Genomic DNA, 26,593 nt, shown 5'->3' on the forward strand with positions numbered 1-26,593 from the left:
TTTCTGAGTCAGCTACTCAAAATACAGAAAGATTTAGGTTAGGGCTGGAGAACTAGTGGAACTCTAAATGGTGATGGACTACAATAGCCCAGCCATCACATCCATACCTTGGGATAATGGGAGATGCAGCCCAGCAACAGCTGGAGGGTCCCCAGTTTCCGAACCCTGATTTAGATGAACATCACAGGTGCAGAACATGTTCCTTGGAGTCCGTCATTTAGTCATACTGTCCTCCTGAATTTTATACCATCCTGTTCTTCCTTCCTCGCATGGGTTTGCCGTACCCAGCACAAGTTTCCACAGTTGGCTATGCCTTCCCAAACACCTTATGCTCTATCAGTCAAGACAAAATATCTCTTAAAATGAAGAGCCAAGATGAGAGAAAATAGTATGCCACCTTTTGCAATGTGGAATGGGGCAGCTGCCTGGTAGACATCTCTCTTACTGTTCTTTGAAGAGCAACCTTTTCTCAAGTGAGACAGAAGAAGGGAAAGGGGGGGGAGAGAGAATTGTGCAATGCTGTATATAGAATCATGTGGTCCTGAAGCCATGACACTTGTTGGGAAGATAAGCTGCTACTGGAGTAGATGGCTTATAGTGTACACTGCCACAGGCACGGAAAATTGGGCTTAAGCCATTTGTAGTCTGCAGTATGTATATGTAAGAAAAGTGAGGAGGTAAGCTTCTAAGTAGTGCTTCACAGGTGACAAAACCCAGCAGAAAACAGAAATTCATCCACCTCTTGTCAGAATTGTGTGTATTTTGGTTGTTTAATATAAATATGCTATATTAAATATACCAATTCTGTTTGAAGTGCCAGCAAATCTGATGAAGCATGCACATGAAAGATAGCACAATACATGGTGTTAGAAACATCACAACATTTTACTTTTATTAATTAGTCATTTTCCTTTGATGTTGGCAAATAATTTTACTGATACTTTCCACTACTGAATCCACACAAAATGTGAAAAGAACGTGAGAGTGGTTTTGTGATGAGTAGTGAATAATTTACTTCATTTGAGCATATGTAGGTGCCCTGAATAAGTCCAACAAAGCACAAAATAATTATTGATTTAAGCATTTACTTGAATGTACTAGATTTGTGAAATGTCCTATATGATTTAAAACATTGTGTGCAATAATGGATTCTACCTGCTTTTCAAAACACATCCCATTTTCAATGTATTTCTCCTGTTTTTTTTTTCTTTCTAGCATCTAAGTAGTTTATAGTTGAAGATTTTCAAATAGTACTGACCCATTTTTCCATTTTATAGTAGGATAGCTGTTTCTCCCATAGCTCAACCCACTCAGCTCTGTCCAAGAACAGGACCGTGGCATTGGTGATGGGAGGGAAGTGACTCTCTTATTATGTCATAGAGCTTCTACAAATGTTCATGCAGAATTTCATAGTACTACAAATTAAAATAAATGTGTAGCTGTTCTTTTCCCCACCTTTTAATGGTGTGTTTATGTGAAGACGAAATGATTGAACAACCCCCAAGGAAACACATGATAATTGTGTGCTGTCAAGTCACTTCTAGGGTTTCCTAGCTATGGAGTACTCAGACGGGGTTTATCATTGTGTTCTTTTTCTGGGACATACTAGGACTGTGAGCTGAACGCATGGTGGAAAATTGAATTCCTCAGCCAGATACCTAACTCACTGAGCTATCCAGTCAGCTCAAGAAAATACAGAAGTATAATAAATGGAAGATGGCAACGTCCATAAAATTGTGGGGTTTTTTTGGTTAATTAATTAATGAATGAATTCAATTTATATCCCACTTCTGTTAGTGCCAAGGCACTACTCTGAGCAGTTACAATAAATATAATACAAAACAAAAAATAAGCATTAAAAGCAACTACAATTAACCCTTAAAAACAGATGACACAAAGCAATCATGTAAACCCATAGTTGATGGAGGAAATAAGGAGGTGTGTGTGATCAGTTATTGTCAATGTGGAAAGCGTCTCTGAAAAGCAATGTTTTTTATTGCTTCCTAAATATCAACAGGGAGAGGGTTAGGCGGACGTCCTCTGGAAGCTGGTTCCATAAGGTTGGATCCATTGCACAATAGGCTAATACTATGGAGGGCTTTGTATGTAAGTATCAAAACCTTGAATGTGATCTGGGATGCAACGGGCAACCAGTGGAGGCAAGCCAAAACCAGAGTGATATGGTCAATTTTACTCATCCGTACCACCAGTCTGCCTGCCGCATTCTGGACCTACTGAAGTCTCTAGATCAGGCTCAAGGGAAGCCCACATAGATAGCATTGCAGTACAATAGTCAGTTCAGGAAATGGCCAGGGCCTACACCAAAGTCCATAGGAGGCCTCGTCTAGGTACGAGCAGAGCTGGGCAATCAGCCTAAACTGATTAAAGGTTGATCTGCACACAGCTGTAATCTGGGATTCTCAAGAAAGAGCTGGGTCCAGAAGAATGCTCATGTTGTACATTTGGTTCCTAAATGGGAGGGCAATGCAATACAGACTAGGGACCATCCCCCCCCAACCTTCTCTCTCCCCCCCCCCATGAGCCAAACTCTCTGCACTGGCTGGGTTCATTTTGAGCCTGTTAGCCCTGGTCCATTCCAATACTGAATCCAGGCAATGCTCAAGATAGAGGGAAACATTATTAGGCAAAGTATTTTTTCAAGGACATACAGTATGTGCTCCTCTCCCATGATTGTTTTCTGCACCTGTTTGATACTTTGGAGAAAATTAAGTTCCCAATACATAACAGCATCCCCTATGACATGTATCAGGAATGTGCAGAATCATAGCAATATTTAATCACACCCTCTTCTGTTCCAACAAGTGTTTTGTACTTCATAAAAGGAATCTGAAATCTCATCTGAGCTCTCTTTTATGCCCTAAAAATCTGTGAAAGAAAATTATTTGGGAATTGCAATTTCGAAATGTAACCAGTGGCATATTTAACCAGTGGGGGGGGGGGGAGAAGGAATCTTCTGTATAATATGCCGAACATCTTTGTCCATGCTTCAAACAGAAATGATACACCATAGCAGAGTCTGACATTAGATAAAGGGGGAGAGGAGAAGGGGAAAAGAAAATGTATAATGAGCCGTAAAGTTAGTTACTAGTTGCTTATATATTACAGAAAAGTCTTGTGAAATTAGTGGAATTCTATCTCCTGAAGACATACAAGAAGCTAGTAGTAGTAGGCATCCTTCAGTCTCGAGAGACTATGGTATCGTGCTCTGTATGGAGGACTGGGAACAGCGTCTAGTGTGGCTGAGGAGGCCAATTCGAGAGTGGCAATCTCTTCCACACTGAAGACAAATCCAATCTGTCCCCTGTCCAGCTCCCTGCTTTTGCTGCTTTTGTGACTTCCTCTTTGCCTCAGCCTGCTGGGCAAGGGTCTCTTCAAATTGGGAGAGGCCGTGATGCACCGCATGCCTCCAGGCTGAACGCTCAGATGTCAGAGTTTCCCATCTGTTGAGGTCTATTCCTAAGGTCTTCAGATCCTGCTTGCAGATGTCCTTGTATCGCAAGAAGTTAACGTACACAGTAAATAGGTCAAGGGTAGACATGCAATGTTAATCTGTTGTAGTAAAAGCAGCGAAAAGTACTTTGGCACCTTTATCAGGCATTAACATTTGTGGATTACAGCACTCATCAACAGATATATGAAGTGTCGTCTTAGCTGACAGACCACACACTCAGCTGACAGGTCGTACACACACATACACTGGAGTAGGAATGGAAAAAGTACCAGTAAGTTATGATATTAATCACAACTTACTGGTTGACAAGGGCATCCTCACATAGAAAAGCAGACTAACACCTGCTTGGTAAGCAGTGCATCTAGAACTGCAAAATAATAAAAATTGGGGATGAATGCAGTTTACATTGAACTATGGGGACACGGGTTTGCTTCACAGCAAATCAGAACATAGGTATTTCTAGCTCAGTATTGTCTCCTGGCTGTTTGTCATTCTCCAGAGTTTCACACTGGAGTTTCCTCCAGCAATATCCAGAGATACAGTGGCAGAATGCTGGGCCTTCAACTGCAAATCATGAACCTTTCTCGTACACATTTGTACCACAGTTGAATATACATTGACAGCTTACATTTAGGAAAGGTGACTAAAGAATGAGTTTCTATTGGCACGACAGGACTTTGCCTTCCTCTCTTTTTTCACAGACCACTCACAAATTGCTCCATAGGAGCTGAAGGAGAAATCTGTTCTGCTCCAGTAATACCTGGTCCTACTGCTGCATGGACACCACAAGATAGCAACACCAGTAAAGGCTACAATGGCCAGAATCCTGCTGTCAGCTTATAGTTGCATAAGGGAAATTGTGTAAATCTTGATGGCGAATTGATGAGGTGTTGGTTGCATTCCTGCATACTTGCTCAATTGCATGATTAGGTGTGGACTCCAAAATGCATCAGCATCTTGTGACAGAATGGCAATTTTCCACCAAATGTACACAATACCCCTGATTCATGCATAAACTGGCAATAATATTCTGGCTAATATCTACAGTATTACCTTTCTCTAAGAAGAAGACAATGGGTTGGATGCAGAATTTCTCATGAACAGAAGCGATGTTCTGTTTGCATAAATTACTGCAATCTAGCAGAGGGAAGACAGAACAAAGGAATCAGCAAAAAAAATCATACCTCTACCTTCCTTCATCTGGAGCAGAATTCTGTTAATGGGAACTCTAAATCAAACCTTGTTTGTTTATTTTTTAAAAAATATAAATCCATCCATTTAAAAGACACACCATGCAATAGGAGATTACAGTATGTACCTTTTGTTGCATTTTGAGTCAACCTGCCACTGATTTCTGCTATTCTCACAGACATTCTTCCTGTCCTTGAGGTTGAAAATTGCTGTTGAAACAACTGTATGGCAACATTTCCTTCTAATCCAGAACAGAATAAAAAGAAGAATCTCAGGCTGACCTTGGGGAAGAGCAGACCACCTGGGGACTGAACTGTCATCCTCTCTGAAGAAGAGAAACAATAGATCTATTCATTTGAAGCCCAAGTTGAAAGCCTTTCTCAGCTAAGAAACTTACTGGTTAGCCTTGGGCAAGCTACAGTTTCTCTACTGAATGTACCGTAGTTATGATGTTAAAAACAGTGCTTTGAGTTCCTCCAATGAAGAAGTCCCTAATATATAAATAAAAGCAAAAAAGAAATAAAAAGTTTTAAAAGACCAAAATGTGGTGGCACCTTAAAACATAACTTATATATTTTTTAATGTGAGTGTTTGTGGACAGATCAGCTTTATCAGATATACTTTTATTATAGTGGGAATGAGAGAAAGGCCTCTTCTGATTATCTTAATGCCCCAGCAAGCTCATCAACGGAGATGTGGTCTTTTAGATAGCTTGGACCCAAGTGGTTTAGGGCTTTGCTGTTAAAACCTGTTTAAGAGAAAGAGATTAAGCATGACAAACATTTATACATGGCATCAAAATATAGATATCAAAATACAGAGATCATGCTTGGTTGTCGGTGGGTGTCGGTGGGTGTTCAATGTTGTGGTGATAGCGTCTTTGATATGCAGGTCTTTCATTGAAGCTTGTGCTGTAAAGCAGTGGTCCCCAACCTTGGGCCTCCAGATGTTCTTGGACTACAACTCCCAGAAGCTTTCATCACCAACTCTGCTGGCCAGGATTTCTGGGAGTTGAATCCAAGAACATCTGGAGGCCCAAGGTTGGAGACCACTGCTGTAAAGAATGTTACTAAGGCTGTAATCAACTGTATACCAGCCCCGCTTAAAATAATGGGAGGTAAATGACTTTGGAGCAGACAGCAAGTTTCTAAGATTATTCATAACCAAGAGCTGTGTTTATTACAGACCTCCAGTCTTACATCCTCTCCAATCCTATGTCACAATTTGGCGCCAAATTAATTCTGTTAGCTACCACAAACCTTAAACCTTGCCTTCCGTCCTAAGTGCGGGCCACAACATGATATGGGTTTGTTAGTTAACACTGTCAAAACTTATGCCACAAACTCGAGTGTTTGGCCCCCAAATTCAAGAGTTCAAAATAACAAATTCCAGAGTGGGAATGGGGCCCCAATCCAATGGAAAAAAATCATTCACCTTATTTTGTAGGTGACCCCCCCCCCAACATTAACTAGAACATCTGCAAATTCAACTGGCACAAAACGTTGGCATAATTTTGGAGAGGATACAAGACTGGAGTTCAGACCCGACACACCAACTGGTACTCTTTAGTAGAGATGGGAGCTTCATTTTTGTCTCCGGGGGGGTGGGGTGGGGTGGGGACGAATGTGAAGCTCGCCAGTACAGGCAGTCAGTACAACCCTCACCCCCCCCCCGGAACTGGGCATCCATTTGCTGCTTGTAGCACAGTGCACACAGCCACCATCCTTCATGTCATGCCAATCGAAGAAGGTAGGCTGGCCGGGGCTTCCCTGTCTCTTTGTGCTGCTGACCAATCTGGCAAGGGGGCAGGATGACAGGCCTTCCTACTCAGCAGCAGATCTAGGCCAAGATCTCTGTGTGACCCAGGCGTCATAGATTCCCTCATCCTGATCTGGATAAATTATCTTTCTGCCTCTGGCGCCGGGACAGATGAAATAGGTTACTTCTTTGAACTCCATGGGCATCCACTTCCCAAATGGTCCAGAGTCTTTGCATGTGTTTACTGGTGTCTGAAAAAGTGGGATCTGAAGTTCAGTCCAAGAAACACAAATGGAGACACAGCATTACATGCGAGAGGTCATGCTTTGCAAATGCACAGTGGCTGGAAGGAGGAGGAGGAGGAAGAGGAGAATTAAAACTGCAGAGCTGGAAGGGCCCCTATGTATCACTGAGTCCAGCCCCTGTCATGGAGGCACAGTGGGGAATCACACGCCCAACCTCTGGCTCCCCAGCCAAAAACCTAACTTACTGAGCTACCCAGCTCCATATGCACAACAGGGATGATGCTAATGAGTAGTGACAAATGATCTCTGATCCAAGGCTTCTTTAACTGATTTCTTAGGGCACACAACTTCATTGCATTGTACACAAGCTGTGTGCACTCCCAGATAGCCTTTAATTGTCTTTAATCAGCGATAATTTGACATCATCCCCACTGCACACAAGGAGCTGCACAATAGGATTTCAGCTGTTGTGTAGGCCTTGATGAAAAAGAAATTTAACTGGCATGTATCAAACATGAGTCACCTTGTTGAGGATAAATGAGCAGTTCTACTGCTTACAGACAATGCATTATGCCTACTAGCTTAGATATGGGAAGAGCAGACAGGAAATTATTTTGAGACAGTTGGTGTGGTTTGTCTTAAACTATAGGCTCCTGAGGTAAAGTCTTGAGAAAGAAAATGCCACACCTAGAGGACCAGCATGAGTAGGAGGAAACCACACATCACGGATGTGTCATTACTGAGAAAAGAGAGCTGCAGCAAAAAGCATTGTTGCCAATAGGAAGGAGTAGAAGAACAACATTCCCTCACCGGATCAGGCCCAAATGATCTATCTAGTTCACAGTGTTCTGTGGCTAGTCGTGTGTCCCTTCCAAGCCCAGAATATATTTTGGCTGCACCTGGCACAAAAGCGGCTGCAACTTTTCCATCAATGTCTGTTTTTTTTTTAAAATTCATTCACACAACAAATCAGTACTGTATTTTTCTATTGTACTTATGTAGCTATGCCAAGTCCCTTCCAATGTATGGCATCCTAATAAGGTTTCAGTGTTATGTGAGATGGTCAAGGAGAGGTTTGCCATTGCTACGACCCTAGTGTGTTTCTATGTCTGAGTAGAGACTTAAATCCAGGTCTCCCGAGTCCTCGGCTGTCACTGTGTTCACTATACCACACTAGCTCTCAAGCATTTCATAATCACTCCCAAATTGTAAAATCTGCCTTTGAATAAAACACTTACAGTTATCTGTCTGAAATGTGGCAGACTTTTTTCTCACAGAACTGGCAACTACAGTGGCAAATGTCATCAAATTCTGTCACAAAACAGCACACTTATCAAAATGTTAAAGGAAGCTGCTAACCAAACCCTTGCACCTATTTTTCTAGAATCTGGCAGATTTCAGCCATCCATAAAATTCAGCCTCCAACTGGCCTTCCAAATTGCAGGTTGGGCTTCTGTCCTAAGTAAAACTGGAAAAGCTCCAGTGCAGTTCTGAGGTAAATTAGGGTGTTTTCTGAATTACCATATTTGGGCCTGAAGACTGGAACCTGCGTCCCATTTCCTACCTCTTTTAGATCATTAACTGTAATTTCCCCTCCAAAGATGTGAGTGTTAAAGCTTGGATGCTGAACATTAAGGATCATTATCAAACAAATTGGCCTCACAAAATATATGGCTGGCACAGCTTGGTCTGCAGGCCTAATCGTTTACATCTAGGTACATTACTTAGATATTTATTGCCTCCCTTTATGTAGATTTAAACGTATGCAAAATTGCAGGAAGCATCTTTAACTATTATTGGATGGCTAATATGTTACAAATAAGGCAACATATCAATAAACGGTCTTTTTGCAGACAAAAGCCTGTCTTGGGTCCTTGTAAGTTTTGTCTAAGGTCTTATGGGAAGGTTCAAGCTTAGACCAAAAAAAAAAAATGTGGAGAAAGGTATCATCAACAAAGCAGAAAATCAACTACAGTGGTGCCTCGCATAGCGGTCGCTCCATTTAATGAAGAAATCACTTTGTGACTATGTTTTTGCGATCGCTTAGCGACGGTCCCTATGGGGAAAATTCGCTTTGCGATGATCGCAGGGAAGCGATCATCGCAAAGCCCCCATTTTCGGCCTGCTGATCGGCGGTTCCAAAATGGCCGCTGGGTAAACGAAATGGCCGCCCGCTGTGTTGTCTCGCTTTAGAGGCACCGAAAATGGCCACCTCTATGGACGATTTTCGCTTAAGGTTAGTTTTTAAGCCCATAGGAATGCATTAATGCCGTTTTAATGCGTCTCTATGGGCTTTTTAATATCGCTTAGCGATTAAATCGCTTAGCAGCGATTTTTGCTGCATGGATTAACATCGCTAAGTGAGGCACCACTGTATCAGTTTTAGTAATGTGCTAGTTTTTTTTAAAGCCAGTTACAGCCAAATTGGTAAAACATAGCAAATGGAAGCTTCATTGAAGAACAGTCTCATGACAGCCTTTCCAGGAACATGATGACATGAGGTCACAGCCTCTAGTACTCAGGAAGCCCTGGGGTTTCAGCCCTGAGAGTCCTGGCTCCACTATGTCACTGGTCTTTTGGGACAGAGTTGGGGATAAAAGGCAGAGTGGTAGTCTCGCATTCCTCCGCCTCAAGTTGTCTCTCTATTTTATTCACTGAAAATTGTTTTAAATGACTTTGCAAGCCAACGCCTTCTCAAGTTGGATTCGAAACAAAAAATTTGAAATAATAATATATAAAATTTAACTTTTTACCTCCCTTTCTCCCTTCTTTCTCTTCACACCTAGCTAGTAGCTGAAATAATTAAAAACTGAAGTGCTCATTTGCGAAAAATAAAACATAACAACTGTTTATGTCTAGAGATGTTTGTCCCGGTTCCTTCACCAGCTAAATAGTTGTTCGATGCATCTAAGCCCCACCCCGTCTGGCAGGCACCCACTCAGAAGCAGAACCCAGTGGAGGTGGAGCAGGGAAGCTGGGGCATCGCCTCCGAGTGGGTGCCCACCAGAGAGGGTGGGGTTCCAAAGTACAGAACACCTTTTGGGCTGGTATACAAACCTGGAAGAATTGCCAAACTGCTCGTGTCTGCCCATCTCTCTCTCTCTCTCTCTCTCTTTCTCTCTCTCTCTCTCTCTCAAAAGAAACAGCACTGTTCTCGTGGTTGCATAGGACCACAGGAGCATACCGGATACAGCAAATGTTGCAAAGATTTGATGTTTAAAATCAAATATGAAAAACTTCAAAAATGATAAAAGAAATATGAGCCCTACCCCAAAAATAAGCCCCATTCAAGTGAAACCCCGCCCTCCACTCTTGTGCAGCAACCCGAAGAAGATGACATGATTGTATTTGAATAAATGTAGATTGTTGTGCATAAAAAAATAAAACATCCCCTGAAAATAAGCCCTAATGAGGTTATAGAGCAAAAAATAATATAAGACCCTGTCTTATTTTGGGGAAAACATTGTAACAATGTCCTTGTGGCTAGGATAGCCTACAGTCTGCCAGTCTGGAGTGCCCAGTTTTCTCTCAGAAGAAGAAAATAAAAGATATTTGGTCTGTTCTATCCTGTGTCCTACCATTGTATAAAAGTAGTCAGACAAATCAATTAAATGCTGCAAGCTGTCTCAGTTATCTTGGGACTGCTACTATTCTCCTGGACCTGACTGTACTGTAGTGAAACTGTCAGCCCACTGTATGAGGTCATCTAATTGAGCATACTCTAAAATCTAACTTAGGGAATTAAAAAAGGGGGGGATGCTCCAACATCAGTTTTTATAACCATGCATGCTACCTCTATTAGGTGTGAGTGTAAGGGACCTTTATGGGCTGGGATGACTGTCAATCTATCCAGCATTAACCAGTTGTTCCCTCCTGCCTCTGAATTCAAATAAAGCCCTGCCTCTCTGCTTTTGAGCTGTTTCCTTCTATAAAATCTGTTGAAGTCTGTTGTTGAAAGCACTCACGTTAATCAGTTTGATGTTTGATTTATTCAATTGTAAGTAATGAAACCTTTAACTCTTTCAGTCATTAATGTCTCAAGATGAGTTGAGACTGTAAGTGCTATTTGATGAGAAAAGCCAATGGACTATTCTGGAGAACTTGAAGCTATTCTGCTCTGTGGATCCCTGCACTTCTAAAGGAATTTAACTCTAAATTCAAAACTGTGTAACACCTGGGATTGCAGAAATGCTGGTTCCCTTCTTCCTTTAATACTATTAGTATTTCTACAACTTGTAATAGCAGAATGGGTTACATTTTCCTACCACAGTCTCATTCTCTGATCATCTCCTGTACCTCTATGTATCTATGCATCCTTGCCCCTTCCTCTCCTATCTGTCATGTCCTGCAGCTTTACACAAGTTTTCCATAACAAATGGGGCCAAAATTGCTCATACAGTCTATAAGCAAAGCTTATTGGTAGGCATTATATTACTTACGTATTCTATCCTAGCTTCCGTTCCTTGCTTTTATGTACCATGAAAGCTGCTGCTTTTCTAGCAGATTTTGTGACATGTTAAAACATTTTCTTCATCACTTTTTTTAATAGCCCTTTCAAATTCAGTGATCCATCCAACTGTTGTCAAATCATTCTCCTCAAAATGTGACAGCAAGGGGAACAGAAACGGGGCTGTTGTGATGACATGATTTTAAAGAAAAGTTGGAAGCTTTGGTTTAAAATATTTGATAACCTCAAATAACAGTGTCTTCCCTCAAAGCCTGATCTCATTCGGGGCTTCAGTATCGCTCTGCAGGGGCTAAATGTACATAATGAAAGGACAGGATATATGTGATTGAAAAGGTGGCTTATGGGCACACTTGGTGGCATCAAGAGCAACTAGGACCATAACTCTTCCTAGACAGTGGAAATAACAAAAGTTCCCCCTGTGTTTGATATTCCTTTCCCATTCTATCCACCACCCACCCCTATGCCACACTGAGAAAGAAATGATTCAGGATATTTGGGTGGGAGGGTGGATGGGCAAGGCCGTGTGTTGTGAATGCAAAGCTTTTAGTTACCCAGCCTTAAAGTTAACTCCAAAGCAAAGTGTTGTGAGTTCTGAAGAGTCCTTGAGGTTCTTAGGATTCTTTTTCAGCAGCCATAAGAATTATAACATGCAAATAAAAATGGACATCATCCTGTTATCCATGGGGTTTGCCCAGGCTTCAGTTCTGCGCTGCAGCTTTCTCTTACCTCTATATGTCCTCTAGTATTTCCCTGTCATTCTCATATACTGGGAGTTGTAGTCTAGTATATCATCTGTACAAAATAGCAGCATTAGTAGCAACAATGGATTTATATCTGAGTAGTTATATATAGAAGTGCCTTGCACTCCTTTTCCCAGCAAATGCACAACATATGTGCCAGTGCAAACCAGCCCATCCCCAGAGGTTAAGAAAATGAAAAGCTTTCCCTTTAAAGGGAAAGAAAACTTGATCATGCTAAACAGGGCCACTTGAGGTGCCCTGTGGTCTATCTTCACATACAGATGCAAATATCACCCCAAATGATACACCACACACTTCAAAGCAATGCAGTTTAGCACAAGCTGGGATAATTTGGCTGTCTCGTCACACCCGTAGTCTTCTCAAGTTGTATCATCCTGGTTTCCCATCCAATAATCTGAGAAATGTATTCGCGAAGGCTTTCACGGCTGGGATCTACTGGTTGTTGTGGGTTTCGCCAGTCTCTGTGGCCGGCATCTTCAGAGGACGGGAGTGCTGACTCCTGTCCTCTGAAGATGCCGGCCACAGAGACTGGTGAAACGTTAGGAAGAACAACCTTCAAACATGGCCAAAGAGCCCAAAAAACCCACAACAACCAATCTGAGAAATGTCCATGTAAGTAGTCCGGGAGAGTAATATTTTCTTTCCCTTTAATGTTTGGTTTATAATTGTTCCAGCCATTTTAGTTTATGAGTAATAATGAGTGGCAAACTAAATTGCTACCAATGTGAGCCAAATTTCTCCAAGTTCTTTCAAGTCCTTCAGTCAGATGCTTGCTTTCAAGAATGACCTCCAAGGTTGATGCCTATTTTTCCCCCAAAAGGAAAGGGAGGCAGCCAGGGTTAGAACAGCACTGAAGGATATAAGTCTTGTCAGAGTTCAAATTTCCTTTGTTGTACTGTAAAATATGGGATAAGCAACATTCAACCCACCTTATATAGCATCATTCCCAATATTAAGATGAAAAAAAAATTGGCTATTTTAGCTGGGCATGGGAAGGCAATTTGTCAAAGGTGACTATAGAGACCTACAAAGTTTATTACTTGACTATTTCCCAATGCCCGCTAGAAAATAACAGACACTCATGATAAGAGTAGTACATGCTGTAAAAATAAAAGGCAAACACTGCTTGAAACTGAACTATGGCCAGTAGGGAGATTAGTTTCAGTTTTAAGAATTGTTTTGCTCTTCCTTTTCTGGCATAAATTGTTGTCATGAGTGTTTGTCACTTACAGGAGCATCTCTCCTGTTATGAAAAGCTCACTCGGAAAACTTGATATTTAGAGTGAAGTTCCTGCGCTATACTTAAGATTTAATTTCTCAACTGCTGACATTTCCGTGTGTTCTGAGGAAGCTAGAGAAAGAGTCCTGTAACCTGAATTTCCGTAAATGTTACTGCTTGTGAATTCTGCTTGTGGATGTAGGATCCTTTCATGTTCAGTCTGTTTGCCATGGTTCCTGCAGGGATGTTAGATTGATTTGTTGGTCTCCTGGAACTACAGAAGAGAATTCTGGGGACCTCTTCAAACAAATTCCAGGATTACCTAGGTTGGTGCCATGACACTTGAAGCGGTATCAAAGCACTATAACTATGCAGTGTAGATCCAGGCATTGTCTTTGTAATGGTGTGGCCAGAAAACATCACGACCAACGCAGTGCCATACATTTTCCAGAATATGACCACTCAGAGCTACTTGGTGAGCTCACATGATTGTGACATCCAACACTGATGTCAAGACCAATTGACATGACTCAAGCACAGCAGCTGCAACAAACTATTTGGGTCTCAACCAGGCCACTTCTGACCTGACTTTATAAACTCTTTGGGACTATCTGTGTAGATAAATTTCCCCTCTGAGCAATCTTATAATTACTTGCAGGTCAAAATATCCACAATGCCTTATTTACACATACTGTACGAATTAACAACACCTGGGAGAAGGAGCATTTCCCCCGTTAACTAAACATAACAGAAAGGACTCTCTTTAGATCAATACATTCTTGCTACAGTCCGTGTAGAGTGCTTTGTAATTTTTCAGGCAGAGTGTTCCAAATAACCTGACAAAGCAGTGGGCCTTTATCCTTCAACAAATTTCTCTTTCATAAATAACTCACACTGAATTGAAATGCACTAGAACTGATACTTGATGACTGAAATTGTAGTTGTTGAATAACTCTGTGGTTTCGGTATCAGGCTGTGAAGCCGGAGGCTGAAAGTTCAACGCCCTACTGGGCCTCCTTGACAGGGGCTGGAGCCAATGATCCAAGGGGCCCCTTCCAGCTCTGCAGATATATTATTACCGCATACTGGAGGCAATGAACTATACATTAAGTCTTGCCCCCATCTGATTTCTTTTAGTCACTGATCTGCTATTGTTGTGGGCACCAATCTGAGAGGTAGATCTAAAATTCATTTTTCTTCTCATTTTTCCTTTGCCTTTAGAGTGCAGTTCAAGATTAAACATTGATTATGTATTAGAAGAAGGGATATTTCATTTCTTTAGAAAACTGTTCTGTGCCTGGAATTGTCTCCTGGAACACCTGCCCGATGCCTTTTCTCTGGCAAAACCTAAATCCACTTTGCACTCTGGCACGCCACAGGTACTGTACCTGTGACTAGAATAAATGCTTATGGTTCCCCAGATCACCTCAGTCTTCTTCCCCTCATCTTTTTTTTTCTTCTGGGGGACAGATTTTGGCCTATAAGATCCTAAGTGCTGGGACTTGTCCTCTTATACGTTGTGCAGTGCTGTTATATTGTTAGATGGCTGGATAGCTGAGTGGTTTAGGCAGAGCCAAAGGTTGAGAGTTTAATTCCCCACACGGCCTCCAGGAAGAAGAGCCAGACTTTGTGGTCCAGGCAAGTTCCAGAGAGTACCCAGAAGAGGAGAATGGGAAACCACTTCTGAGTACTTTCTACCTAGAAAGCCCTGAAAACCTGCCTTCTCTGTGGTGGCACCCTGATGGTTGAATTCCTCTAGCTGCACAACAGAAATGCGAGGACTCAAAGGGAAGAATAGCTTCAAGTTCCCCAGTTTAGTCAACCCCTTTTTCTCATCACCTGGCACTTGCAGCCTCAATAACTCACTCTGACACATTAGTAGTATAAAGAATAAAAACCACTTCTTTTACTTAGAGTAGAACAGAACAAGCAGCAAACTGACAAACCTGGCTGACTGACTGTCAACAACAGACCTCAACCGACTCACTAGTTCCAACAGACTACTGAGAGAGAAAAAAGATTGAAAGGATAGAAGGGGCATTCTCTTTGAATTTACAGGCAGGAAAGGAACAATTGGTTAGTGCTGGATAGATTGATAATCACCCCAGCCCAGAAAGGTCCCTCCCAGCCACATCCATTGCAGGCAGCATGCGAGGTTGCAAACAGAAGCATCACCAAAAACACAGATGCGGAGCAGAAAAAGATGGGGGGGAGGGGCAGATAGCATTTTCAAGGCTGGTTTTTTTCTGCTACTACAGCTTGTGCAACAAGAACATTCATGAGCTGAGCCCCTGGTTTTTCATCCCCGATATCCCTCTAAATCCCAGTGAACCAAACAGCCAAGAGAGAAAAGAGGGGATTGGGCAGAGAGGCAGCAGGTGTATGCGTTGGGGGGCCTGTCATGCCATCTGGAGCAACTTGCACACAAACACCTTGATGCTGAGCACATTTTAAAATCTAATCCTTTGTCCGATTATCTGATGAACATGCACACGTGCAACAGGCTGCCCTTCCCTTTGCACAGCCCCTTCTCCAGCCCTCTGAAAATGCTACACACAACCTTGGATGTTCCTGCTAAAAGGGGTGAACTTTGGGGGGGGAGGAAATCTCCCCATATCAGGTAGAGGGGCCTGCTGTGACCTATCTATGAAAGGTCATCCTAGCACCAGGGAGTGAATCCAACAGCACCCAACCCTTGACTTTTCTGCAGCACCTCACAGTTGCAAAGAATCAAGCCGAGGAAGGAGGCTGTGCTGTTAGGAAGAGCTTTTCTCCGCCCCTCCCACTACTTAGAGCACTACAGGTGCAGAAACTGGTGTATGTCTTACTGTATAGATTATTACTGTAATGCAAATAATAAATTAGTTCTGCATGACCTATCAGTACTGTTGAAAATACCTGATAATGTCTGTGCACAGAGTGATGTAAATGAATTGAAACTGATCTGTTGACAAAAGTGTAGCTTTGATCTGTACGAATGGAATTGCTAATGAAAAATCTGTAAACCAAATTATTTTGTGCTAAGAGTAAGTCTTTGGAAAATCTTTTTTTAAAAAAATCTGTTTATTATTCCTGGCTTGACCATGGAGCTTAGAAAAGTTAATGTTTGAACCATTTTAAACCAGCCAATCAAGCAACCAAACAACCACAATAATGGCTATACTCACTAGGAGATTCTGGGAGTAACTTGCCTAGGTTCCATACTAAAGTGGCATAATTGCCAACAGCTGGATTGCATAGTAGTAAATAGGCACAAACTATTTTTTCTTAGAACTAATCTATTCTATTCTTGGAACACTGTCAGTGGAAATGTGTTCAGTGTCTCAAGAAATGCTGCAGGAGGGCCGGCTCATGGTTACTACAGTTTTATTGATCTGTCAAGGAAAGGCTTGCTAAGTAAATCAAGAGGAATCAAAAGAATATTTGAGGAAAGCAACAACAGCAACATACAGAAGGGTTGTCAAACTGCTTTTTTGTAATGGGCTGCCATTTTCTGCCCTCTGTGTAATGCGACATTTTAAGACAGAGTGGATTGTAATATGTGAAGTTTCATGCTAAAATAAATTTGCTGGTCTTAAAGGTACCACAAGACTCTGGTTTTTCCTTTTGGTTGGTTGGTTGGTTCAATTTGTATCTCGCTCCCATTAGTGCTAAGGCACTATTCTGGGCAGTTACAACACGTATAATATTCATTCATTCATTCTTAAAAGAAACTTGTGCACCAGTGGCACGTAAGTTCCTTAAGTAAAAAGGCCAGCTCTACTATTAGGCAAAGTGAAGCTGCCTCTTCAGGCAGCAGACACCAGGATACAGGATGAGGTATTGGAGGGAGGGCAGAGTTGCATGTGCATCACACATCCTGGACTAAACTAGCCAAATTGCTGTTTCTAACAGCCAATTCAGAATTTGGTCATCTGAAGCATCGTGTATAGACTAGGACACCTCACAGTGATTAGCCCCATTTTATACTTAACCTCATTTTGAATCACACCTCAGGACCCGTCATTGCATATGAACAGCCTACCTCTCTCTGTAACACAATGGGTGTATCACTCTATTCACAGGTAAGTCCAGTTCCTATGAACCTTAATGACTAAAAAAATACTGAAGCATGTCCAAATAACCGTTTCACTGCAGATGTAATAAAAGATGATACATCTGCCCAGTGATGTTGCCTCCATACAAATCTTAAAGGTTCCCCTTGACATTTTCAGTCCAGTCGTGTTCGACTCTAGGGGGTGGTGCTCATCCCTGTTTCCAAGCCGTAGAGCCAGCGTTTTGTCTCAAGACAATCTTCCGTGGTCACATGGCCAGTGCGACTTAGACACGGAACGCTGTTACCTTCCCACCGAGGTGGTCCCTATTGATCTACTTGCATTTGCATGCTTTCGAACCGCTAGGTTCGAAATCTTATTGTTATAATAAAATAACAGTTTATTTTAGCTTCTCTATTAATGATAAAGAATACTAAGTGAGCATTATGTTAAAATTCACTGGCAGAAATCCTGTTGCACACCTGTAGCATGAAACCACCATTGATTAAAGGCTTTTTTTTTTGGCAATTTTGGGTGTGTGCAAATTTATCACACCCTATATGATTTGCATGCACCCTGAAATTGCCTTTAATCATTGGTGATTTTAATCAGCATTGACTTACCACTGCTGTAGTTCAGGTCTCTGGGCTGGGAGTTTGATTCCTCACTGTGCGTCCTTGACAGGGGCTGGACTCGATGATCCACTGGATCCCTTCTAGTTCTGCAGTTCTAAGACTATTATATCATCCCCATTGCACACACAGAGCAGCACAACAGGATTCCAGCCATTATAAGGTTGTCCATTTCTTCATCTCTATCAGAAGTCAGGAAATGTTTTGAGCAACTATATTTTCTATATAATTTGCAAAACTGGCTAGGGAACAAAATGCACCTTCACATCACTGAAACTCCACTGTTTGGTACCCAAATCAAGGTAATTAACTTTACAGCATCTCAGGTCACAAGCTGCCCTGTCTGAATTAGCAGTATGCATTGTCATTTCGTTAGAAATATTTTGTTTGTATACCTAGGTGTTTGTTCATGAGTCTGATTTGTAGTTGATACAGCAAAATATGGAATCTTCCATGGTAAAAATGTCCAGAGCTTTTTGTGTATGAAGAAGCTCAACTGGGAAGCATGGGACAAAGTGAACATCCATTTTGCTCCTGAAGGCATAGATTAACAAATCAATTAGCTGAACTTAATATTGTCATGGCACAATCTCAAAGTGAATATTTTTCTATTCCATTTGCAAGCCCAGAGTGAATGTGTAGAGATGGGTCCGTGGAGGCAAAGTGTGCTGGCTGTCAGGACTTGGGCCTTGATGGAACCTGGCAACCTTAGTGCAGGCAGGATCAGCCCCAAATCTCAGGGGAGAAGGGCTCTAAGGATTGCAGGACTGGGCCCTCTCCCTGCAGCTGTTGCCCAGATCCTCAGGAGTGCCACCTGAGGAAGCTGAAGATTAAGCTATATAAGAACAGGCCTTCCCCACAGATCTTTACTTCAGCAATGAAGATCTCTGGCCATGCTGTGGTGATGCTCCTATTCTGCCAGTCCTGCATCCCTAGACCCTGCTGCTTTGATATGGTTCCTCCTGGCTTTGATCCCTGGACTGTTGGAACATGTTTTGAATCATCCTTCTAATTGGCTACTACTTGGACTCAAAACCCAAGTTGGTTGGTCTATGTTTGGGCTGTGGGTTTGGCTCTACCTTTTTCCTTGCCCTGGACTGGGTCTGGTCTTGCCCTGGACTGGGTCCTGATGTTTCTCCTATGGAACCCTGACACTGGCTGACAAAAGGTAAAAAAGTGACAGTGACACATGGGTCATATTTAGTTCCCTGTGTCTTTTAATGGGATTGGATAACAGATTGTAAATCATAGGATATGGGTGGTATAATGTGGGTCCCTTTGGAGAAAAGTGAACTAGTTGTAGCATTTATTGTTGTGAATCCTTAACTTAATGTAGAAGATTCTGTCCTGGCTCTCTCCTCCCCCATCAGCAAGGATCTTTCACAACAATATGTGCTACTGCCTCTGAGTTCTGCTGCCATAATTCAGGTTACTTTACTACACAATGATCTAGCGCCTACAGGAAGTGGGAGCAGCTCCTAACCACATTTCCTGTAGTTGTTAGAGCATCACTTCTCAAGTAAAGCCACACAAATTCAGTGTCAGAGCAGAAACAAGGGCTGACAGAATCCCATCCTGTTTTGAGTGATGTGAGACCGTTGTTCAACAGTTTAAAAAATACAGCAACCCACTATCCCTACACAAAAATAAACCTAGCAAGTAAGGAAAGGGAGGGGTTCCTTACTACAGCAATAGGATTAACATGGGGGGTGGGGGAACTGTTTTATTCCCCTTTAAAACCAACATTAGTATCATCCAGTCAGAAAAATTATCAGTTGCAACTAACAGTGTTACTGTGAACATGTCACTTCCTTAAGTCCAGTTGGAGACTTGTTAAGTCCAGCTGTGTGGGGGCATTCATATATGAATACCCACATCTCTAGTCTCAATGAATAGTCCTTGGTTTGAATATTATGAGAGAGGAAGAAATGTTCTCTATTCATTTTTTTACACTCTGTTCAACATTTGAAAATAATCTATCATGTTTCCTCCTGTACTGTACTAAAAAAGAGTCCCAATAAGTGATGTTTCCAGATGTCAAGTCCTGATTTGGATTACTGATTGCCCTAGGAGTCCTGTAAGATTTACAGACCTCCCAGATAAAAAGAACAGTTTGCTGTTAGCCGCCTAGAGTGGTCTTAACCGACTAGATAGGGGGATATAAAATAAATAAATAAATAAATAAATTCTATGATTTGTCACAGCTGACATTATCTGAGTAAAGGGTTAATACCGGAATGAAACCAAATAATGAGTCACAAGCTGTTTCTAAACTCACCTGGGTTTTTCATTATAAGTGTCCTCATTTTTGCAATAATTCTAGACCACTCCAGAACTTGTTAATTCTATGCCTGGCATATATGGAAACATTATTTCACAAGCCACTTCTAAAGATCACTGAGAAATAAAACATTTGATGAAAATGTGGATGAAAACCTGCAGAAGACCCAGATTCTACTTCTCTATTATCTAATGACTCATGTGATCTTAGGTAAGTCACTGTCTTTTACGCCTCATCCACCAGGATTTAAAAAAAAACTTTAGTACTAAACAAACTGTTGGGTATTTTCTGATCCCCAGGAATATTCCACTGTGTTGAGGCCTAGTGGTGGGGATAAGGTTTAATGTACATGTCTTGTATTTCCCACATCCAATAAAAATTTTAAATCTTCCACCTCAGATAGGGCCAATACACTAAAAACCAAATGTTACTTTTGCTTCTTGGCATCTTTGCACATTGAAAAATGGCATAGAATGTTTTAATCTCATTATGGTACATATGTTGGTTGGGAAGAGGGAAGTACTGCAGCTAGCTGAGTGGTTTAGGTATTCAGCTGCAAAGCCAGATGTTGGGAGTTTGATTCCCCATTGTGCCTCCTGCGAATAGAGCCAGTCTGTGTCATCTTGGGTGGGTTGCGTGGTCTCGGGTTACCCCCAGAAGGGAATGGTAAACTCCTTTTGAGTATTCTCTTCCTCAAAAATCCTGAAAAGGGTCACCATAGGTCAGAACTGACCTGATGACACATGATCATTATATTAATGACAAAATATAAAAGTTGGGATAATTTTTATCCCAGTGAGTTGTTGTTGTTGTTGTTTAATATTAAGAAACCTCAGGCATGACAAGTGGCTGAAATCTGAGAACAATATTTAGAATTGTGCAGGTGGTAACTGAGTAAAATACCTATATTGTAGGCCTAGTTGTATGTGAATTCTGCAACAAAATGACTTCTAATGTGTATAAAATGTACTGACCTGTTATATGAGAGTTAATTTGAACCAGTGATAAGCATTATATGCTATGTTGTTGTATATTTTTGTTCTAAACCGCCCAGAGTAGATGTAGTCTAGACGGGCGGGATATAAATAAATAAATAAATAAACAAATAAATCTAGGTTTGGCATTTTTAATTTTCCAGCTGGTGTAGCTTTGGCTTTAATAGCAATTTGATGCATAGAACTTACTGTGTTTCCCCCGGTATTAAGACAGGGTCTTATATTAATTTTTGTTCCAAAAAATGCATTGGGGCTTATTTTCAGGGGATCTTTTCTTTTACAGTCATGTCATCATCTTCTGGTTGCTGCACAATGTAGCACAATGGTGGAGGATGGGATTTCACCTAACTGGGGCTTATTTTGGGGTAGGGCTTATATTACGAGCATCCTGAAAAATCATACTAGGGCTTATTTTCAGGTTAGGTCTTATTTTCAGGAAACAGGGTAGCAAATATATTCACCTGTATTTTATGAAAAGCTTTTGTAACTACTAACTGCAAATTAAGCTACTATAAAAGGCACAAGAACACACCAATTAGTTTTGTTTCTTATCAAGTAGCAATCCTATTTAAATGATGACTGTGAGAAAGCAGAATAAAAACAAATTTTTGAATCCAAAGTTTTAAAAATTAAGTTTGTTTACAAGTTAAGTGTTCTCTAAGTGTTACTGTTTTTTTCCACTCAAAAGTACATTCTGAATACTAAAAGCTTTTGTCAGCCCGGCTGAGCAATGTCTAACCGATTACTGCCATCCCCATAGCTCTCCATAAACACTAAGCAGGGGCTTGGACCTGATGGTCTTATAGGCCCCTTCCAACTCAACTCTTCTAAGATTCTATGATAATACATCTGTGATATAAAGATTACTTTTGTAAACATCATGTGGTGTTTGCAAAGCTTATCCTTCTTTTTTCCCCAACATAAGATTTAAAAACATAGATATATAGCACAATATGCATTTAAACAGTAAACATAAAGTGTAAGGATCTCTAATCATCGAACAATAAACAAAGATAAGCTAAATGCAAAAAAGAAAAAAAAAGCCTAAGGCCCTAGAAGCAATCTTGTATATTTGAATAATTCTTCTGATGAGATCCTATTCCTGACATCCCATTTTTTATTCATTTTCTGTTCCTTTACTTCGGGATTTTTACTTTCCACCAATTATAAAATAAATTCCAACTTAAATAAAAAGATGATTCTTCTTGTCCCTTTAGCCTCTTAGTTAATCTATTCATTGTTGTACTTTCTAATATTTTTTAATGATCATGTTATCATTTGGTGGATATGCATCTTTCCAAACCTGTGCCCGTAATAAATGAGCTGCTGTCAAAACATGTGGTATTAAATAATAGCTTTGTATATCTACAGTATTTGGTAGCAATCCTAACAAAAATATTTCCGGTTTAAATTCTATTTCCAGTTTTGACATTTGCTTAATCCACATGTGGATTTTAGGCAAGGCTTATCCTTCTATAGCCAGTGGTTGCAATGTAATGGGAGTTGTGGTTGAAACCACCTGCCAGTCACCACCTGAGGAAAGTGCATTCTACATCGTAGCCCAGACTTCCGTTTAATCTCCGGTAGCTGCTCCCTTGCAGGTAACATGCACACAGTATTACATGTTTTTCAGCCACTCATAAATCAAGGTCATACTGTAATTATATAGTATGAAACAAACAGTTGGCAAGGTTAAATTGATATTGTTCAGAAAACTATGTGAGTGCTATTTTAAGTGTGTTGTCAAGGTAAAGGAGATTTGTAATTAACAGGAATATTTTTTTTTCTTTATAAAAATAAGAACGTTGTCTTCATTCAGGCTGAACTGGTATTTGGCTGCCACACCATGCATTTGCAGAATAAATCACATTCTTTCTGTTTCGTCAGGTGAGGTGGGCTGCAATTGATGCCCCCATAAATCTGTTATGGGGCTCTTGAGTGTCGCAAGACCCTGTTGCTATTTGTATATGCACAGTAGATAACATGAAACTCTAATGAGGCAATCAGGCAGGAAGCTGCCCTTCTTCCACCTGACTGCCCTTTTATGCTCTCCATACATCCATCTCTTTGGGATGCTGGAGTCCCCAGCACAGCCAAGGAGGCCCTGTGTAAGGACTTGAATTACCATAAATAAGCCATATTTTTTCATCACTTTAATGTGAAGCTGTGCTATTTGCATAATGTTGCATTGCCTGTATTTTCAAGAAACAACCTTGAGCCAGAGAAGACAGTAAGGGTGTGATCATCTGGCGTTGGATTGCACTGGAAAGAGTTATTTTGCTGGGTGGGATCTCCCTTAAAACCAATTCTTTTGTGTACATATAACCCAGTCCAGATCACTCCAGCCCTGTTCCAGAAGAAAGTGGCCTTGCTGCTCGGTCAAAAAAGTCTGGACTGGGCAGGGAGCAGGGTTGGGCTGGCTCATGATTTCCCACATGTCGTCTGGTCGCTGTGACAAATTGCTTGCACTGAACTGTGCCATGGGCGATCCAAAACACAAGCTATATTATCATCAGATCACACCCTAAGAATATGCCAGCCTTGTCCAAAACATTTCAGGACATCTTATCTAGAACATCTGATATCTGAAAAGCTGCAAGAACATTCGATGGAAGTTTATGGAGAAATGAACGTTAGAAGCCATGGGCAACCAGGGAATTCTGGGAGTTGTAGTCCAGGGGAACAAAAAATCATTTCCCCAGACTCTGGTAAATGTACAGTACATATGTAAAATTACTGGAACCCGCATCAGAAGAATATGTTTACATTTCTGCTTCAGATATCTCTATGGAGCATCATATGCAAGACAACCCAATTAGTAATCTGATCTCAGATTTTAAAATAAAATTATACATCCTGTATCTGCAGGAGATTGGTTCCAGGCCCCCCTGTGGATGCTGAAAAATTCAGATTATAGCAAACACTATTATAATCGGGCATGCTATACATAGCATGGTCTCTGGCTTCCTCTAGTGGCCAGTTCTGGGAACTTCAACATTAGAAATGTATGGTATTTTTGGGGGATGTCTTTTAATATTTTTAAAATTTTCAGTGTGTGGATAAGTGAATTAGTGGATACTGATCCCATGGATAAGGAAGTCCTATTGTAATTGCAGGTAGATATGAACTGGAGCTTTATTCCTCTCAGCGAGCTTGGCTGGCTGTGATATTTTGTGGTAGTCCAAATGGACATTCAGAAAGATCTTTTCTCCCTCTGTGGATGGAAGCAACACCAGCTACAAGTGCAAGAACTGTATTATCTAATCCAGGCTTGTCCAACCTGCGGCCCGAGGGCCGCATGCGGCCCAGGTCAGCTTGTAATGCGGCCCAGTGGCACTTGTGGCTGGAATATGTCACAATGGTAGAAGGGGAGAGAGGGAAGGAAGAAAGGAGTGGGAGGGGAGGGGAGGGGAGAGGAGAGCTGCGTGACTGCATTGCGCTGTCCCCATCAATAGGTGGACCCCCTCCCGGCCCCATAAAGCCACCGGAGTCGAAGCTGGCAGCCTCTTCTGTCTGAGATCGCAGTTGCCAGGAAGCACGCTTGGAGCGGGGCTGTGGAGGATGGCTAGGGCTGCTCCCCCATGCGGCCCAAACCAAATTTATGTGCGGCCCAAACCAAATTTTCATCTACTAATGTGGCCCAGGGAAGGTGAAAGGTTGGACACCCCTGATCTAATCACTTTAAAAATTAAAAGAAAACACAAAATAGATATTGTGGAAATTTGCTGCAGGGGCACAGATGTTAACTATTATTTTACCAATAAATCAGTGTAGATGCATTCTGGCACTACGTTTTCCTTCCCATTGGCCCAAACCATAAAGATCTTCACTTTTATATCAGCTTTACAAAAATGCATTTTATGATACTGATAGGCTAGAAATAGGTTAGCGTACATTGTGCCTAGCAGTTAAAGAGACACTTGTGGCACTTCCTTTTAAAGGAAAAATAACCTTCCCTGAACCATTCCATTGGATAATTTCCAGCCAGTGTCCCGTGTTCTCCTCTTGGATCAGGTGCTGCTGCTGCTGCATGGGGTGACACTCAGCATCTCTGACAACCATTTCAACCTTCAGGTTTAGCTGCAGGACCCAGACCGCTCGGTCACTCTGTTAAGCAACCTAGATTAGGAACAGGACAAGGCTGTGCATTCTTGTGGGTTTTGCCAGACCTCAAGGCAACTTGATGGCAGTCTTCTGTGCGGAAAATATGTTTGATGGACTGCTAGATCTCAGCTGTGCTGTCCTTCTGAGTCATCTGTCTGGGCTGTGATTTTTAAACAAGGACCTAGATGATAGCACGGTGATCCTGTGTTCTCTGTTACTGAGTTGCCGTTTCATAAGCCTCCAACACTTGGTGATTCTGTCTCCCACCTCAAACACAATTGCAGGCACTAGGTTGCCCAGATGTGGCTTGGCAGTTTGCAATCCTGGGTTTTTTGCCCCAACTGTGGTGCCTCCACTTAGAACATTCCTCCTCGTGTCTTCAGCTCCCAAATGGATTTCAATGCAGCAGTAGCACTGTTGCTTAATTATCTTTAAATTGGCCCTTAATTAGTTGCTATTCCCAGTCTTTGACTGGGTTAATTACTGCTGTCCATCTGTTATTTTTTTTTCCTTTGAAAGGGATTAAAAACCTCATTCCACATAGAAAACTGGACCTGACTAATTAAGGGGCAGGCCATTTGTAATGAATGGTCAAATGCGCAGAACAGGAAACAATCAGAAACAGAAGCCACACGGAGGAATTGTGTAATGGAAGCCTTTGCTCAAAGGACTTGTTTGTGAGTAAACGTTATAGAAGGATTTTGGTTGTGGGAATGGCATTGTTGAGCACAGAACTACAGGAAACACTCTGCAGAATCTCCATTTTAATCCTTTTTCTAGAAGGCTGCAGAAGGCCTCCCCCCCCCAAAAAAGGAGCATATCAATAGAGTTAGAGCAGGGGTCAGGGAACTTTTTTACCTTTTACCCCCTAAAAAATTCATCCACCGTGGCTCAGTTGCAGCTGGGCTGCAGAAGGGGGTGAATAGGGGGTGATCGGGCAGCCGGGAACCCCCCCCCTCCAGGCAGAGTAGGAGGAGGAAGGAAGGGGGTTAGGGTTGCGTCCTCATTACCCCCAGGATTTTCATTTTTACCCCATTTGGGGTAATTTACCCCTGTTCCCTGACCACTGAGTTAGAGGATAGTGGGAGAATCCACACCACCTCCCATACTCATCAAGGCTTGTTACTGAAAAATGCAGTTAAAATTGTGTGACCCAGTTAAACAGAGCAGTGTGTGTGTTTAAATCCATGTCAAACTTGTGAATCACTGTGCGCCGGGTGGTCCACATTACTGTTGTGTCCTCTCCAGCTTGGCACCAGTGCTTCCCTGCCAAAGGGGTGTTCAAGGCAAATACCACCCTTTCACTCTCCTTTTGTCTTGCCCATGAAATGTTAGAAACAACAGTGATGGGGAACTGGCATGCTGCTGCAGACAAGTACAGTGGCTGCCGGGATTTCTTCTACTTCTTCTTGTCTTTTCCTTCTTTTCCCCTC

The 26,593-nt window shown here is 41.7% G+C and overlaps 1 long non-coding RNA gene across 2 annotated transcripts in view; it reads left to right on the top strand.

The window, feature by feature from the left end:
• The first annotated feature begins 13,626 nt into the window (after positions 1 to 13,626).
• Positions 13,627 to 26,593, top strand: part of LOC140704380 (uncharacterized) — a 38,538-nt gene continuing 25,571 nt past the window's right edge. The window contains exons 1-2 of one of the 2 annotated variants that reach the window (XR_012083549.2): positions 13,627 to 18,948; positions 20,104 to 20,271. This is a non-coding gene — a long non-coding RNA (uncharacterized LOC140704380). The remainder of the gene's footprint in view (positions 18,949 to 20,103; positions 20,272 to 26,593) is intronic. The other variant, XR_012083548.2, reaches the window with a different exon arrangement.

This window comes from Pogona vitticeps, chromosome 2, assembly GCF_051106095.1.
Source record: "Pogona vitticeps strain Pit_001003342236 chromosome 2, PviZW2.1, whole genome shotgun sequence".
In the NCBI taxonomy this organism is placed as follows: Eukaryota; Metazoa; Chordata; class Lepidosauria; order Squamata; family Agamidae; genus Pogona; species Pogona vitticeps.